Below are 15,452 nucleotides of genomic sequence, written 5' to 3' on the forward strand. Positions count from 1 at the left end.
GTGAAGTTATCCAAATTGGGTTTATTATTCATTGCCATGAGGTGGACACACAAGGGGAACTGTGATGTCTCAGTAAAAAGGTGTTTACAAAGCTATTATAGGATTTAGAATTGTTAAGTGATTTGAGGGAGGGTGTAGAGAAATTTGCTGTAGATTGGATGCTGTCAGGAAGTAGTAGCAATCTATGATGGGTTACTTCAATAAATCCTATCTAGACAAAGGGGAGATTAGGAAAAGGATAAGGTTTTACTTGGGAAATGAGTAGCAATTTCTCCTTTTGGAGAGGGATGTTTGGTATTGTGTGGGTGACAGAGTAAGTGTGTCTTTGATTATGCATAGAGAAGATTATGAAGTGGTCCTTCTGTATCTCATTTTATCTTGGTCCCATAGTAACCTTGTCTGAGATTGGTATTTTGTGAAATTATTTATATCTTAAGAGAATATCCTGGCCTACTATTGAGTGCAAGGCTAAATTCCAAATTTACATAACTCTTTTTTCTTTCTCAACCTAAAAATGCAAATTTAAATTTGAAAAACCATCCTGTGAAGTATCACCCAGAAAATAACACAACCATAGTTCTAAAAGGGTAGAAAAAAAATGTTTATATTAAGATGTGGCTTATGTGGATGTAAGTACAGGTAAAGATATTTACAATATACTGTTTTCCATGGAAGAGTGTAAGGTTTTCTCTTGATATTAGTAATGAGATCTAAACTCCAGAAAAATATGTAGTGTTTATATCATAGAATACATAAAATATGGTGTGTGTTAATGGATAGCCCATAACCTACATAATGGTTGGAATGGCATTAATAAAGCATTGGGAATGCTGTTGTTGATACTCCTTGTGAGAATTCCTGTGTTAAGTGCTGGGAAGACAGTTGGGTCCTGAGCCACATGGCCTATTATGACTATTATGATGAAACATATACTGGCTTTCCTTTTTTTCCAGATAAATGTGAAAAGGACAAATAAAATAAAATCTATCAAATAGCAAATTTAAACTTTTGGTATACAGTGGTGTTAAAATCACTATGTCATTATTAAAAATCATGGACTTTTAAACATTTTAAATTGTATTTTGGATAGTCCTACTCTATAATTCTAGTTTTTTGACATTATTTCTATTTCAACATTCAGGTCTATACTCACACATTTACTTTTCTTCTTTTGGAAATTTTATTTAAAGGATAATAAGGATAAAAATAAAACCAAAATTACAAAGATAAAGGCAATATGAAGAGAACTTTCAGTGGACAAATAGATTGATAATTTTCTGGATGGTAGAAAGTAGATTAAAGAAAGTAGAATATCTTAGGGATCAGAAGTAGGGCTGCCAGATAAAATACAAGAATCCCACTTAAATTTAAATTTCGGATAAGTAAAACCTTTTTAGTATAATATCTCAAATATTATATGGGGTATAGCTTATAATAAAAAAGTAGTGTAAGTATGTTTCTTGAAATATATGGTGTCTTTATTTTAAATTTTATGTATTTACTCCTTTATTTATAGCTTTATTTATCTGACAGTCCTAGTCCAAAGAAAACTGCTATTCTGAGAGACATTTGTGAAGATTGTTAATTCATAAATTTCAAATAAGATGGCATTGAAAATATAACAGTCACAGAATAAGAAAGTAATCTTGGATATGTAATTGCTGAAATATAGAGGTGAACAGTACAGAAGTGAATATGAAAAGTAATTCCTTCAGAACATGACATAGACATGGCAAATATGAGGAAAAAAATGAAGGTCCAGTGCAAGAGTTGGCTCACTCTGACCCATAGGCTAATGCTGCCTACTGCTTGTTTTTATTTGCCCTGCAGAGACCACTCAGGTGGGTTAGTACTGTGAGTCCCAGAACCCCAGGCAGGGCATCCCAGTTTGTACATTCCTGCTCCATTCCTGCCTGCATTTCCAGGTGACAGCCTGGAGTGCTCAAGCTCTGGACTGATTACCACCTCTATGTGGGAGACTGCAGTTAGCAATTACTAGGCATCAAGAAGTGAAATCTTGGTTGAGTAATCAGGCACTCAGAAAATTTTCTCACCTCTAGCTTCTATCCTAGTTGTGAAAACTGGGCTCTCCTGAGAGAGAGAAGAGCACATAGGGACCAGGCTGTCACTGGGTCAGTGAATGAAACTAACAGAGTGGCTCTTGGCCCCACATCTCACCTGCCTCATCCATACATTCCTTTTTCTTTGGATGGTGGCTCTATGTTCTTCATACCAAAATGTCTCCAGATTCCAGCAACTGGGTGCAAAGTATGCCTGCCACTTGTGGAGTCCATCCCAGGCAAGTAAGGGTGGGTAAAACAGCAGTTTCTTTCTCATTAAGTAAGCAACTACATAATATCCTTGATGCTGCCACTTCAGTAGTAAAAGCCACAGCCAAGAATAATGAAAAAATTAAAACATTTTTAGACACGCCAGAACACATTTTTATTTTAAGAAGTTACTTAGAGATGTAAACTAACGAAGAAGACATAATAAGAAAGCAGCAAAAAATAGATCTCAGTAGAGTAGTGAAGAGAGAATTAATTATCCATGGATGATAAATCTGCCACATTCTATGCTCTATAAGTCTAGAATTGGTAAGGGATGGAGGACTCTGAAAGAGAGGTTTATGTGAAAGAAAAATAATATTCCTTAAAAATTAGTATAATTGAGAGTTTGGAAAATGGAAATATGCTGGAATTTATTAGGGGATCATAATAAAAATTTATTTGAACTTGATATTTGGCTCATTTTACATTGAGTAAGAGTGCTTGAACTGTAGATAAGTCAATGAAATCTTAACACACTGCTGCTGTGGCAAAGAAAAATATTTATAGTATCAATATAATTTGACATTGTTTCTTTTGTAACTTTCATAATCATGTATTGGTAAATCACAGAAAAATGAATTATAGCTATAAAACAAAATAGAGTTCCTCATACTATAAGGCTTTCTACAAAGAGAGAGATTAATTAAATGAGGTGAATATAGAACAGACAACTAGAAACCTAAGAACCAACATAGACTTAAAAAGACAGAAGCTTCACATAAATTCCTCAAAGAAAGGAGAGGCTGCTTCATTTCTAATATCTGAGTGATTCAAAGAAGGTGTATGAAAAGATTTGGACAGTGGAGTGTTTGATGCTACATTATCAGTATCTATAAATTTTGTTAATATTAAACACAATAAGCTCTTGCTTTCAAGTGCAACAATTTGAAAAAAAAAAGTTCTTATTGGTGCTACTTTTAGAAAAGGACATAACATGATAACAGCAACAGAGATTTTATTTACTGATTGTTTACTATGATTAAAAATATATAGTTGAGGAGCAGAACAAGATGGCATATTGTAAGGCTCCACTGACTGTCCCCCCACCTCTGTCAGCACGTGCCTGCAAAGACATCAATTTAACAACTATCTACCAAAGGCACCTTTATAAGGACCAAAAATCAGGTGTGTACTCACAGTACCTGGTTTTAACTTGATGTTGCTGAAAGAGACACTGAAGGCTAGGAAAAACAGTCTTTAATCACTGACACAACCCCTCCCCTATCTCCTGGCAGCAGCCACATGCTGTGGAGAACATTTCTGTGCACTGGTTATAGGGAGAGTGCAGCAATTGTGAGACATTGAACTTAGTGCTCCCTATTATAATGGAAAACACAAGTGAACCAAACTCAGCTGATGCCCATCCACAGAGGGAGCATTTAAACCTCCCCTACCCAGAGGGGAATCTCTGATCCCAGGAGTCCAAATGTGGTTCCCACAAGCCTTGCACTAAAGTGCTCTGGCTAACAGGATAAACTTGAAAGGCAATCCAGGCCACAAAGGCTGCAACTCTTAGACAAGTCCTTGCGCTGAATGGGGCCTAGAGACAGAGGACTTGGTGGGGAGGGTGTCAGGGGACACATAATTCACAGGGAGACTAGCCAGGGGGGCTAAAAGAGTGCTGGTATCACTCCTCCCCTAACCCCAGGCTACACAACTGACAGGTTCAAAGAGACCCCTTCTATCCACTTGAGGAGAGGAGAAGAAAGAGTGAGGAGGACTTTATCTTATATCCTGGACTCCAGTACAGCCACAGCAGGATAGGACACTGGTCAGAGTCCCTGGGCTCATTTTCCAGGCCCTGACTCCTAGATAACATTTCCAAACACATACTTGGCTAGAAGGAGACCTGGGCCTTGAAAGGATGATCCCAGTTCTGGAAGGATTCATTACCTGCTAACTGAAAAGCTGTTGGGCCCTTAATAACCAGCACCAATAACAAAGTATTACATTGAAGGCCTTCAGAGTGAGACTCTAAGACTTGCTGGTTTCAGGTGAGACTCAGCACATTCCCAGTTACAGGGTGAGGCTTCTTTCATTTGAGAAAAGAAGAGGTAAAAGTAAAGGTGACTTCGTCTTGCACCTTAGGTGCCATCTAGCTCAGCCCCAGTGGGGTTAAAGCACCAAGCAGGCTCTTGGGGTTTCTGATTCCAAGACTTGGCTCTTGGACAGCATTTCTGGACCTGGGTCAGAGGGAGCCCGCTTCCCTAAAATGTGAGTCCCAGGCCAAGCAGCATTCACCACAAGATGACTGACGAGCCCTTGGGCCTTAAGAAATATTGACTGTGTTCTGGCAGTACTCCCCATGGGCCCGTGGTGGTGGTGGACATGGCGTGAGGCTCCTTTGCCTTTGGAAAGAAGAGGGAAGAGTGGGAAAAACTGCGTTTTATGGTTTCACTGCCAGCCCAGCCTCAGTACAGTAGAATACCACATACACTTCTAAGATTTTTGAATTTAGTTTCTGACTCCAAGTCAGCAACGCTGGACCCACCCAGGACCTAGGGGATCTTGTGAACATGAAATGAAGAATACAAGGCTGGCTGGCTTTGCCACCTGTAGATTGTAGAGCCCTAAGTTTTTGAATGAAAGTAGGCCATAGCCAGGGAGTGGTTATGGCAGGCCTTTTGTGAGACCCAATGCTGTGCTGACTTAGGTCTAACCCAGCACAGGCCTAGTGTTGATGCCTACAGTATTTCTTTTGTCACTTCACCCCCAGCTCCAGGTGGCTCAAAACAGTTTCTTTGGGAGAAGGTATGGGGAGAGAATAAAGAGTCTCTTTCTGGTAACCCAGAGAATTTTTCTGGGTCTTGTCCAAGACTATGAAGGCTGTACTTCTACGAGTCTGCAAGAACCACAGAGTGTTACTGTGTTTTGGGTGCCCCTTAAAGCAGATACAGCTTAGATTACAACACTCAAGTTGTATTAAATATCTGGAAAGGTTCCCAAGAAGGGCAGGTAAAACCAAGCCCAAGTGGAGAAAACTACAATAAATACCTAACTTTTCAATGCCCAAAAACAAACGAATGTCTACAAATGTCAAGAGCATGCAGGAAAACAGGATGTCACCAAATGAACTAAATGCATCAGGGACAAATCCTGAAGAAACAGACATATGTGATCTTTCAGACAGAGAATTCCAAATAACTATGTTGAAGAAACTCAAAGAAATTTAAGGCAACATGAAGAAGGAATTTAAAATTTTATCAGATATTTTAATAAGAGATTAAAATAATTTGAAAGAATCAAGCAGAAATTCTAGAGTTAAAAATGCAATGACATGCTGAAGAATGTATCAGAGTCTCTTAATAGCAGAATTAATCAAACAGGAGAAAGAATGTGTCGGCTTGAAGACAGGCTACTTGAAAATATACAGTCAGAGGAGACAAAAAAAGAATAAAAAGCAATGAAACATGCCTACAGGATCTAGAAAATAGCCTCAAAAGAGCAAATCTAAATTATATTGGCCTTAAAGAGGAGGTACAGAAAGAGAAAGGGGTAGAAAGTTTATTCAATGGGATAATATCAGAGAACTTCCCAAACCTAGAGAAAGATACCAACATTGAAGTACAGGAAGGTTATAGACTACCAAACAAATATGACCCAAATAAGGCTAACTTAAGGCACTCAAAAATCAAACTCTCAGAGTTTAAAGATTAAAAAAAAAAAAGATTCTAAAAGCAGCAAGATGAAAGAAGCAAATAACATGCAATTTAGTTCCAATATGTCTGGCACCAGACTTTTCAGTGAAAACTTCATAGGCGAAGAGAGTGGTCCACGAAGACATATTTAAGGGGTTGAAGAAAAACAAAAATGAAAACTAAACTTACTTTACAATAGTGTATCTGTGAAAATATGCTTCAAACATGAAGGAAGAATAAAGATTCCCAGACAAACAAAATATGACAGATTTCATCAACATAAGATCTAACTTACAACAAGTGCTAAAGGGAGTATTTCAACCAGAAAGTAAAGGATGTTAATAAACAAAAGAAATTATCTGAGGGTACAAAACTCACCAGTAATACTAACTACACAAAAAAACTCACAGAATGTTATGACTGTAATTGTGATGTATAAACAAACTACTTTTATCTTAAGTAGAAGACTAAGTAATGAACCAATCAAAAATAATAAATAGGCAAGGCACGGTGGCTCATCCCAGCACTTTTGGAGGCAAAGATGGGCAGATCACGAGGTCAAGAGATCGAGACCAGCCTGGCCAACATGGTGAAACCCTGTCTCTACTAAAAGTACAAAAAATTAGCTGGGCGTGGTGGTGTGCACCTGTAGTCCCAGCAATTCGGGAGACTGAGGCAGGAGAATAGCTTGAACCCAAAGGCAGAGGTTGCAGTGAGCCAAGATCACACCACCACACTCCAATCTTTTGATAGAGTGAGACGCTATCTGAATAACAATAATAATAATAATAACTACAGCAACTTTTCAAGAGACAAAGAGTACAATAAGATTTATTATAAATAGAAATTTTTAAAAACCAGTTAAAATTGGGGGAGGAAGTGTTAAGTTCTTATCAGCTTAAAATAATGAGTAATCTCAAACCAAAAAACATACTAAGGCTATGCAAAAAAATAAATGGTAAGAGACAATCATATCACCAGAGTAACTCACCTACATTAAAAGGAAGATGAGAAGGAAAGAAAGAAGGGAGCATAAAACAACCAGAAAACAAATAACAAAATGGCAAGAGTAAGTTTTTACTTATCAATAATAAAACTGAATGTAAATGGGCTAATTTATCCAGTCAAAAGATACAGAGTAACTGAATGCAAATGAAAAAACAAGATCCAATGTCTTTTTGCCTACAGGAAACACAATTCACCTACAAGGACACACATAGACTAAAAATAAAGGGATCGAAAATACATCCCATGTCAATGGAAGCCAAAAAGGAGCAGGAGTCACTATACTTATATAAGACAAAATAGATTTCTAGGCAAAAACTATAAGAAGTGACAAAGAAGGTCACTAAAAAGGGGACCGTTTAGCAAGATGATATAAAAATTTTACATATATATACACACTGGAGCACCCAGATATATGAAGCAAATATTATTAGAGCTAAAGGGAGAGGCAGCTCACAATAAAATAATAGCTGGAGATTTCAACACATCACTTTCAGCATTGGACAGATCTTTCAGATAGAAAGTCAACAAAGAAACATCAGACTAAATCTGAACTATAGACCAAATTGACCTAATAGATATTTACAGAACATTTCATCCAAATACTGTAGAATACACATTTGTTTTTCCTCAGCACCTGGATCATTCTTAGGGGTAGACCACATGATAGGTCACAAAACAAGTCTAAAAAAATTCCAAAAAATTAAAATAATATCAAGCATATTATTGACCACAGTGGAATAACACTAAAAATAAATAAGAGAAATTTTGAAAACTATACAAACTCATGGAAATTAAGCAATATTCTCCTGAATGACCAATAAAGAAATTAAGAAGGAAATCTAAAATTTTCTTGAAGCAAATGATAATGGAAACATAGCACACCAAAATCAGTGGAATACTGCAAAAGCAGTACTAAGAGGGAAGTTTATGTGCATATATCAAAAGTGAAGAAAAACTCAAGATAAACAACCTAACAATGCATCTTAAATAATTAGAAAAACAAGAGGAAACCAAACCCAAAAATAGTAGAAGAAAAGAAATAATAACTATTGGAGAAGAAACATATAAAATTGAAGAAAACACCACAAAAAAATCAATGAATCAAAAAGATGGTTTTCTGAAAAGTTAAACTAAATTGACAAACCTTTAGCCAGAATAAGAATAAAAGACAGGATCCAAATAAATAAAATCAGAAATGACAAAGGAGACATTACAACTAATAATGCAGAAATTCAAAGGATCATTGTTGACTACTATGAGCAGCAATATTCCAATAATTTGGAAAATCTAGAAGAAATGGATAATTTCTAGACATATATTACCTGCCATTATTGAATCTTAAAGAAATCTAAAATCTGAACAGACCAATAACAAACAATGAGATCAAAACTGTAATAAAAGTCTCTCAGTAAAGGAGAGCTTGGGACATAATGGCTCCACTGATGAATTCTACAAAACATTTAAAGAATAATTAATACCAATCTTCTCAAACTGTTCTGAAGAGTAGAGGAGAAGAAAATACTTCCAAACTTATTCTATGACTTCAGTATTACCTGGATAACATAATCAGATACAAACATATTAAAAAAGAGAAAACTGCAGGCTAATATCTCTGATGAACATTGATGCAAAATGTTCAACAAAATTATAGCAAATCGAATTTAACACTACATTAAGAGAATTATTCATCAAGACCAAGTGGGATTTACCCGAGGGATGCAAGGATGGTTCAATGTACAAAAATCAATCAATGTACTACATAATATCAACAAAATGAAGGACACATACCATATGACTACCTCAATAGATACTGAAAAAGCATTTGATACAATTCAACATCTCTTCCTGTTAAAAAAAAAAAAAAAAAAAACTCAAAAACCTGGGAATAAAATGAATATATCTCAAAATAATAAAAGCCATATATAACAGATTAACAGGTAGTATCATACTGAACAGGAAAAAAAACTTAAAGCCTTTCCTCTGAGATCTGGAATAAGACAAGGATGCCCACTGTTGTTCAACACGGTATTGAAAGTCCCAGCTACAGCAATCAGACAAGAGAAACAAATAAAGGGCATCCAAATTCAAAAAGAAGAAGTGCAATTATCCTTTGACCTTATATTTGTAAAAACTTACACTCCACCAAAAAACTATTAGAACTGATAAACAAATTCATTAAAGTTGCAGGATACAAAATCAGCATGCAAAAATTAGGAGTATTTCTATATGCTAACAGTAAATAATATGAAAAAGAAATTAAAAAGCAATCCCATTTACAATAGCCACACATAAAGTTAAATACCTAGGAAATAATTTAACCAAAGAAGTAAAAGATCTCTATAATAAAAACTATAAAACATTGATGAAAGAAATCAAGGCACCAAGTAATGGAAATATATTTCATGTTCATAGATTAGAAAAATCAGTATTGTTAAAATGTCCATACTACTCTAAACAATCTACAGATTCAATGCATTTCCTATGAAAATAACAAACATTCTTCACAGACATAGAAAAAAAATCCTAAAATGTATACAGAACCACAGAAGTAAAAATAGCCAAAGCTATCCTAAGCAAAAAGAACAAAAGTGAAGAAATCACATTATTTGACTTCAAATTATACTACAGAGCTGTAGTAACCAAAACAGCATGGTACTAGCATAAAACCAGACACATAGAATAATAGAACAAGATGGAGAACGAAAAATCCAATTATACACCTACAACAAACTCACTCTTGGCAAAGGTGACAAGAACATACACTGAGGAAAAGACAGTCTCTTTAAAAAATTGTGCTAGAAAACACTCTATAGGAAAATAATAATCTGATTAAAAATGGGCAAAATATTTGAATAGACATTTTTCAAAAGAAGATACACAAATGGCAAACAGGCATATGAAAAGGTGCTCAACGTCATTAATCACTAGAAAAATGCAACCATAATGAGATATCATCTCACCCCAGTTAAAATGACTTTTATCCAAAAGACAGGCAATAACAAATGCTACTGAGGAGGTAAAGAAAAAGACACCCTCACACACTGTTAGTAGGATTGTAAATTAGCACAACCACTATGGAGAACAGCTTGGAGGATCCTCAAAAAACTATAAATGGAGCTACAATATGATCCAGCAGTCACACTGCTGGGTATATACCCACAAGAAAGAAAATCAGTATATTGAAGTGATATCTGCACTCCTACACTTGTTGCAGCACTGTGCACATTATCCAAAATTTGTAAGCAACCTAAGTATCTATCAATAGACAAATGGATAAGGAAAATGTAGTACTTACACCCAATGGAGCTCTATTTAGTCATAAAAAAGAATGAGATCCTGTTATTTGCAACAACATGGTTGTAACTGGAGGTCATTATGCTAATAAGCCAGGCACAGAAAGACAAATGTCTCATGTTCTCACCTGTTTGTGGGATCTAAAAATAAAAGCAATTGAATACATGTAGTGAGTAGAGGACTGGATACCAGAGGCTGGTAGTGGGAGGATGTGGGGAGAGATGTTTAATGGCAAAAAAAAAGAATAAAGAAGTAGTATTTGATAGCACAACAGGGATGTTACAGTTAATATAATTTTACATTTTAAAATAACTAAAGGGTATAATTGCATTGTTTGAAACCCAAAGGATAAATGCTTGGAGGGATGAATACTCCATTTTACATAATGTGATTATTACACATTGTGTTCCTGTATCAAAACATCTCATGTACCTCATAAATATATATGCCAACTATGTACCTGCAAAAATTAAAAAATTAACAAAACAAAAAATCACAAAAACAAATATATAGTGATTCTTTTACTTTTTAAATTTTATTTTGTCCTCACAATGACTGAGTAAATATTATGATTCTTATTTTCATGTAATGAAACTAAGGCTCTGAGAGCAATACCTTGCCTAAGATTATGAAGTTGTCAAAAAAATAGAGTCATGATAGATGTGTGTGATGCCTGAGAAAATAAATATAAAAATGGAAAATGTCACATATGACAATAGATCTCAGACTCACCACCTCTGCAGTAACCAGCCTGAAGAAATCAGACCATAAGCTCTTCAGCAATTATCCCAGAATCATTAGAACTTGGTAAATGACTCCTAGCTTCCCTATCCTCCTCACTCCCTTCTGTGTCCAACTTAGGACCAACCAGAGAAAGCCAATTAGGCTCCCAAACCAATCACATAGGATGCTCCACTTCTAATGTGCTCACTTTCAACTAACCCATACCAATAATTTCCAAGCAGAGCATCCCTAAAACCTTCTCCCTCTTTTTTTTCCCACTATAAAGCTTTCCCACTTGCTGCCTGGCTGAGTCTGCTATATTAAAGTGGTAGTTGCTAACTCCTTTGCTATAACAAGCTCTGAATCCTCTGTTCTCATTAGGATTTGTTGCATTCATTTATACATAACAAATTCTGTAATTTCAGCCGCTATGTAGCAAGGTTTAGATTTCTAATTTAACAATTAATTGCTAGTTTTCTTAAAACTTATTTGTGGAAGGCAAAATTTTATAGACAAAAATAAAAAGGAAAATATTTAGAGGAGCTTTTCTCCCCTTAGATAATTTGGAGTGGTAAATTGTGGAAAAATACAACTGCAAATAATTATTCTAATCCTTAAATTGACTTGTGTGGTTGGAGGAAAATACCCAGTCAAATGACCTTCTATATTGTATTCCTTGGCTCTATACTATGGCTGTCGTACTGTTATAGATCAAAAGCACTAGCAGTGCTCAGATGTAGCTGAAGACTGTGTTAAAGCAAAGTGTTTTCTGACTCTCTAGTAGTTTTCTCCCTGCAAATGGAATGAAACACAGCAGGAACTAAAAGAAAGCATCTAAATATTGCCAATAAATGTAAGGTGTACGGAGAAAAAAAATTAAAGGAAAGTGATGACTATGGTATCAATGTATGAGGTATGAGTCCGACAAACTAGGAGAGATTCAATCTCCATCCTTTCCTAGAGTAGGTTATCTTAGGCCACTCAACATTTGATTTATTTGCAGAATCCAGTATTTATTTCTCAAATGATGTTCCTGAGAAAATCAGTTTCTCCAGAGGTTATGATGTGCTCTCTAAAAGGCTGAAGATAGTCTCTTTTCAAATGAAATGTGAACAACTGGGTTACACAAGTTTATACAAGTTTCTTGCCTATATGACTTCCATGAGTTTTTAATACATAGGAGTATGTGACCTGAAAATATTTTCTCACATTTTCATAGTTCATTTCATAGGGTCTTGTGTTTGAAAAACATAATTGAACTAATATTCTCTTCACTGGGAGCCATCTTAACATCCTAACTGCCTTTCAATATTCTACTGCAATAAAACATGCAGAATTCCAAGTCTGAGAAAGAACCAAGGAATTACCTTTTGAATTTTTTATACAAAATGCAATTGTTCATCTTCAGTTTGGTGCAAGATGAAAGAAAGAAGATCCTGGTGTGACAGTGTGGATCAGTGATTAAAAGCTGGGGACATGAAGCCAGACTGTTAGGTTTATATTGTTGAGTTTGCTGTTTTGTGACGTTAGGTAAGTTATTAATCACTTCATGCCTTAGTTTTATTTTCTATTGAATGTTATTGAGAGGATCATATAAAATAAATTACTATATGTTAAGTGCTAAAAATGTTACCTAGCTCATAATTTTCATTGTCATCATCAGCTTTATTATTAATTACCATTCTCTGGGAACTATGAGTGATAGACCTAGAACACTCTGGATTTTCCCTTCCTCTGTGTTTATTCTAAATAAGTTTAGCTTGTTATGATATACAAAATCATATGTGGTGTTTGAGGATGGGTGTCAGAAGAGGTGGGGGCTCATTTATAAGTCATGCATTTCATTCCCTTAGTACCCTTTCTTGCACTAAGAAGATGGGTAAAATCCTCTAATGACTATCCACTGCACCATGCCTCCCTCCTTAGAATGTCACTCACTTCTGTAGGATGATGCCAAAAATTGGAGGAAAGTACAATGTACTCTGAGAACCACTTCCACGGAGCAGCTCTGAAACCATTTGAAGCAGAAAGGTCCTCTAGTAAGTCTGATGTGTTAATTTCCCTACTAATGTGTTTGAATTTAGGTCATTCCATTAACTGAAGGGGGATTCACTCTCCTTTTGAAAGATTATGTTGATTTATATGTGTCTAATGCAATTATTGTATATTAAATCAGCAGCACATTAAAAATGCCATACCCTATCTTTTCTCAAAGTTTCTCCTTCACATTGGTGTTGTGTCAAGATAAATATCAATGCCAAATATTAAGAGTTATTTGTTCTAACACTCTATTTAAGCCAGCACTGACTTCAGAATCCAGTGTTTTCAGTCCAGTTTTTGCTATAGAATTAGAACTAATGAGCAACATTTGAATTACATTTTGGAGCTATTGTACTACAAAATTTCTCATTCTCCTAACATATTGTAAGCTATTTTTGTGCCTTTCTAGCCTTTAAATACCTACCTTACTGGAAGGTAATCCATAATAGTTACTAGTGTGTTGCTCTGTCAGGGTAAAGGAACTAATAAACCTTGAAGGATTTAGAAAGCAGCAGATTCTAATAAAGCTCTTTAATCAAGTTTGTTTGGCAGGTTAAAGTACTTATTCTTATAAATATCAGAGACTAGTTCATCCCAATAGTGAAAGGTCACCTTAAACATCTCTGTAAATAATTATGAGTCTAAAAGCTTGCTGTTGAAATAGCTGTTTTAATCAGTCTACTCACTTCTAAGGACATATCAAGGCAATATAATCGGTTTCAATGACAATATTTTTAGTATCTCCTGAAGCTTAAGTCATTATTCATGGGAGGAAGAAAGTCAGTAATAATATTTGAGACCATTTTTAATAACTTAATTTACTTGACTGTACCTCTTTCCTAATCCCTTTTTTTCTTATCAACTCTATTTTCTAAAGATGTGATGAGAGCTATCAAAAATGTTTCACAAATGCTTGTGTGTAAAATGCATATTTGTATTTAAATTTTAACTAGCAGTGAAGTTAACCTTTACCTCAGATTAAACCACAAAGTATATCCAGCTTCCCACCTTGGTCTGTGTATATTTCCTTTTTTATATCCCATAAACTTAAAATGTATTTGAAACAGAATAGTTAATACATCTTTGTATCACAACCATATGATATTAGCAAGGTTATAACTTTATCCACAACTATAATTTTACTTTCGTTTTTTGTTTACTTTGCTTAGGGCCTGAAACCCCAAATAATAACAAGGCTACAAACATTTAACACACTGCAGCAGTGTAACAATATAGAAAAAATATATATTTGCAAAATACAAGTATTTCTCTATAATTCTATTTACATTATTCAAGCTAACCTTTGATATTTTTCCCCATTTGACTCTTCATTAGAAATTATTCTGGAGGGTAGATACAAAATAAGCTGGAATGTTGTATTATATATGACCATGTTTAGTTATCCATAACAGTATGATATGGAAGAAAACAAGAAAACAAAGCAAAATTATTTTTATTACCCAAATTCTCACTAATTCTGATCTTCATTGCAAGAAGAAAACAAGCATTTTCTGTATGATAAAAACTAGAATCCAGGTACTAGTGAGAATGACAACAAATATGTTCCTTGCCTTCACCTTCAAAATCGACTTAATGAGACTTATTAATATCTCTTCCTAATTCTTCTTGTTTTTTACTATTTCTCTTTTTCTAATCTTCACTTGATGTGGTAAGCTTCCTGAGGTCTCAACATTTATATTTTTATTTTTCCTCCTACCCCATAAGAATTCTCATCACATGCTAATTCATTTATTTAATTATATCATGTGGCAATTTTCTTTATTGTAAAAGGGTCTGAACTCACAAGAAAATCTCAAAATAAAAGGCTGTAAAGCTTAATAAAATATTATTGAATTAGTTTCAGAATGTAGTATAATGATGTTGGGAATCCAAACCTTATGAAAAGCGTTTGAGTTCAAGTCTATAAAATGTTTGAGAAATTACCTCTAGAAAGATAGGCTATTTGGCTTATAGCTAGCAGATAATTTTACATTAACAGAATAAGGAAAACATACAAAAAGATATATCACTAACACCTTTAAAGGGCTGAAACTATGTATGTATAACCTTGAATATTCATTTAATACACTCTGAATAGTGGGATAGTAGAATAAATATAGAAAAGATTTATGAAATTTATATTTACCAGTTATTAAGTACCACGATGGATATATTTCTTGCCTTGACCTTCAAAATTGACTTAATCAGATTTACTAATATCTCCTCTTGATTCTTCCCCCTTTTAACTATTTGTCTTCCTCTAATCCTCTCTTGACCTGGCAACTTTGTAGTGACTTTATTACTACCAAATTAATTTGCATGTTTAAGAATAGAATTTATAAAATCAATAATTAAAAAACTTTTTTACAATTCAGCTTAAAATATATTGATATAGTATGTCTTAGAAATGAATACAATC

General features: G+C 34.7%; 1 long non-coding RNA gene across 3 annotated transcripts in view; it reads right to left on the reverse strand.

The window, feature by feature from the left end:
• LOC110741062 overlaps positions 1-15,452 on the reverse strand; it is a 599,818-nt gene that overhangs the window by 109,847 nt on the left and 474,519 nt on the right. The window lies entirely within an intron of this gene.

Source organism: Papio anubis, chromosome 14 (genome assembly GCF_008728515.1).
Source record: "Papio anubis isolate 15944 chromosome 14, Panubis1.0, whole genome shotgun sequence".
Taxonomy (NCBI): Eukaryota; Metazoa; Chordata; class Mammalia; order Primates; family Cercopithecidae; genus Papio; species Papio anubis.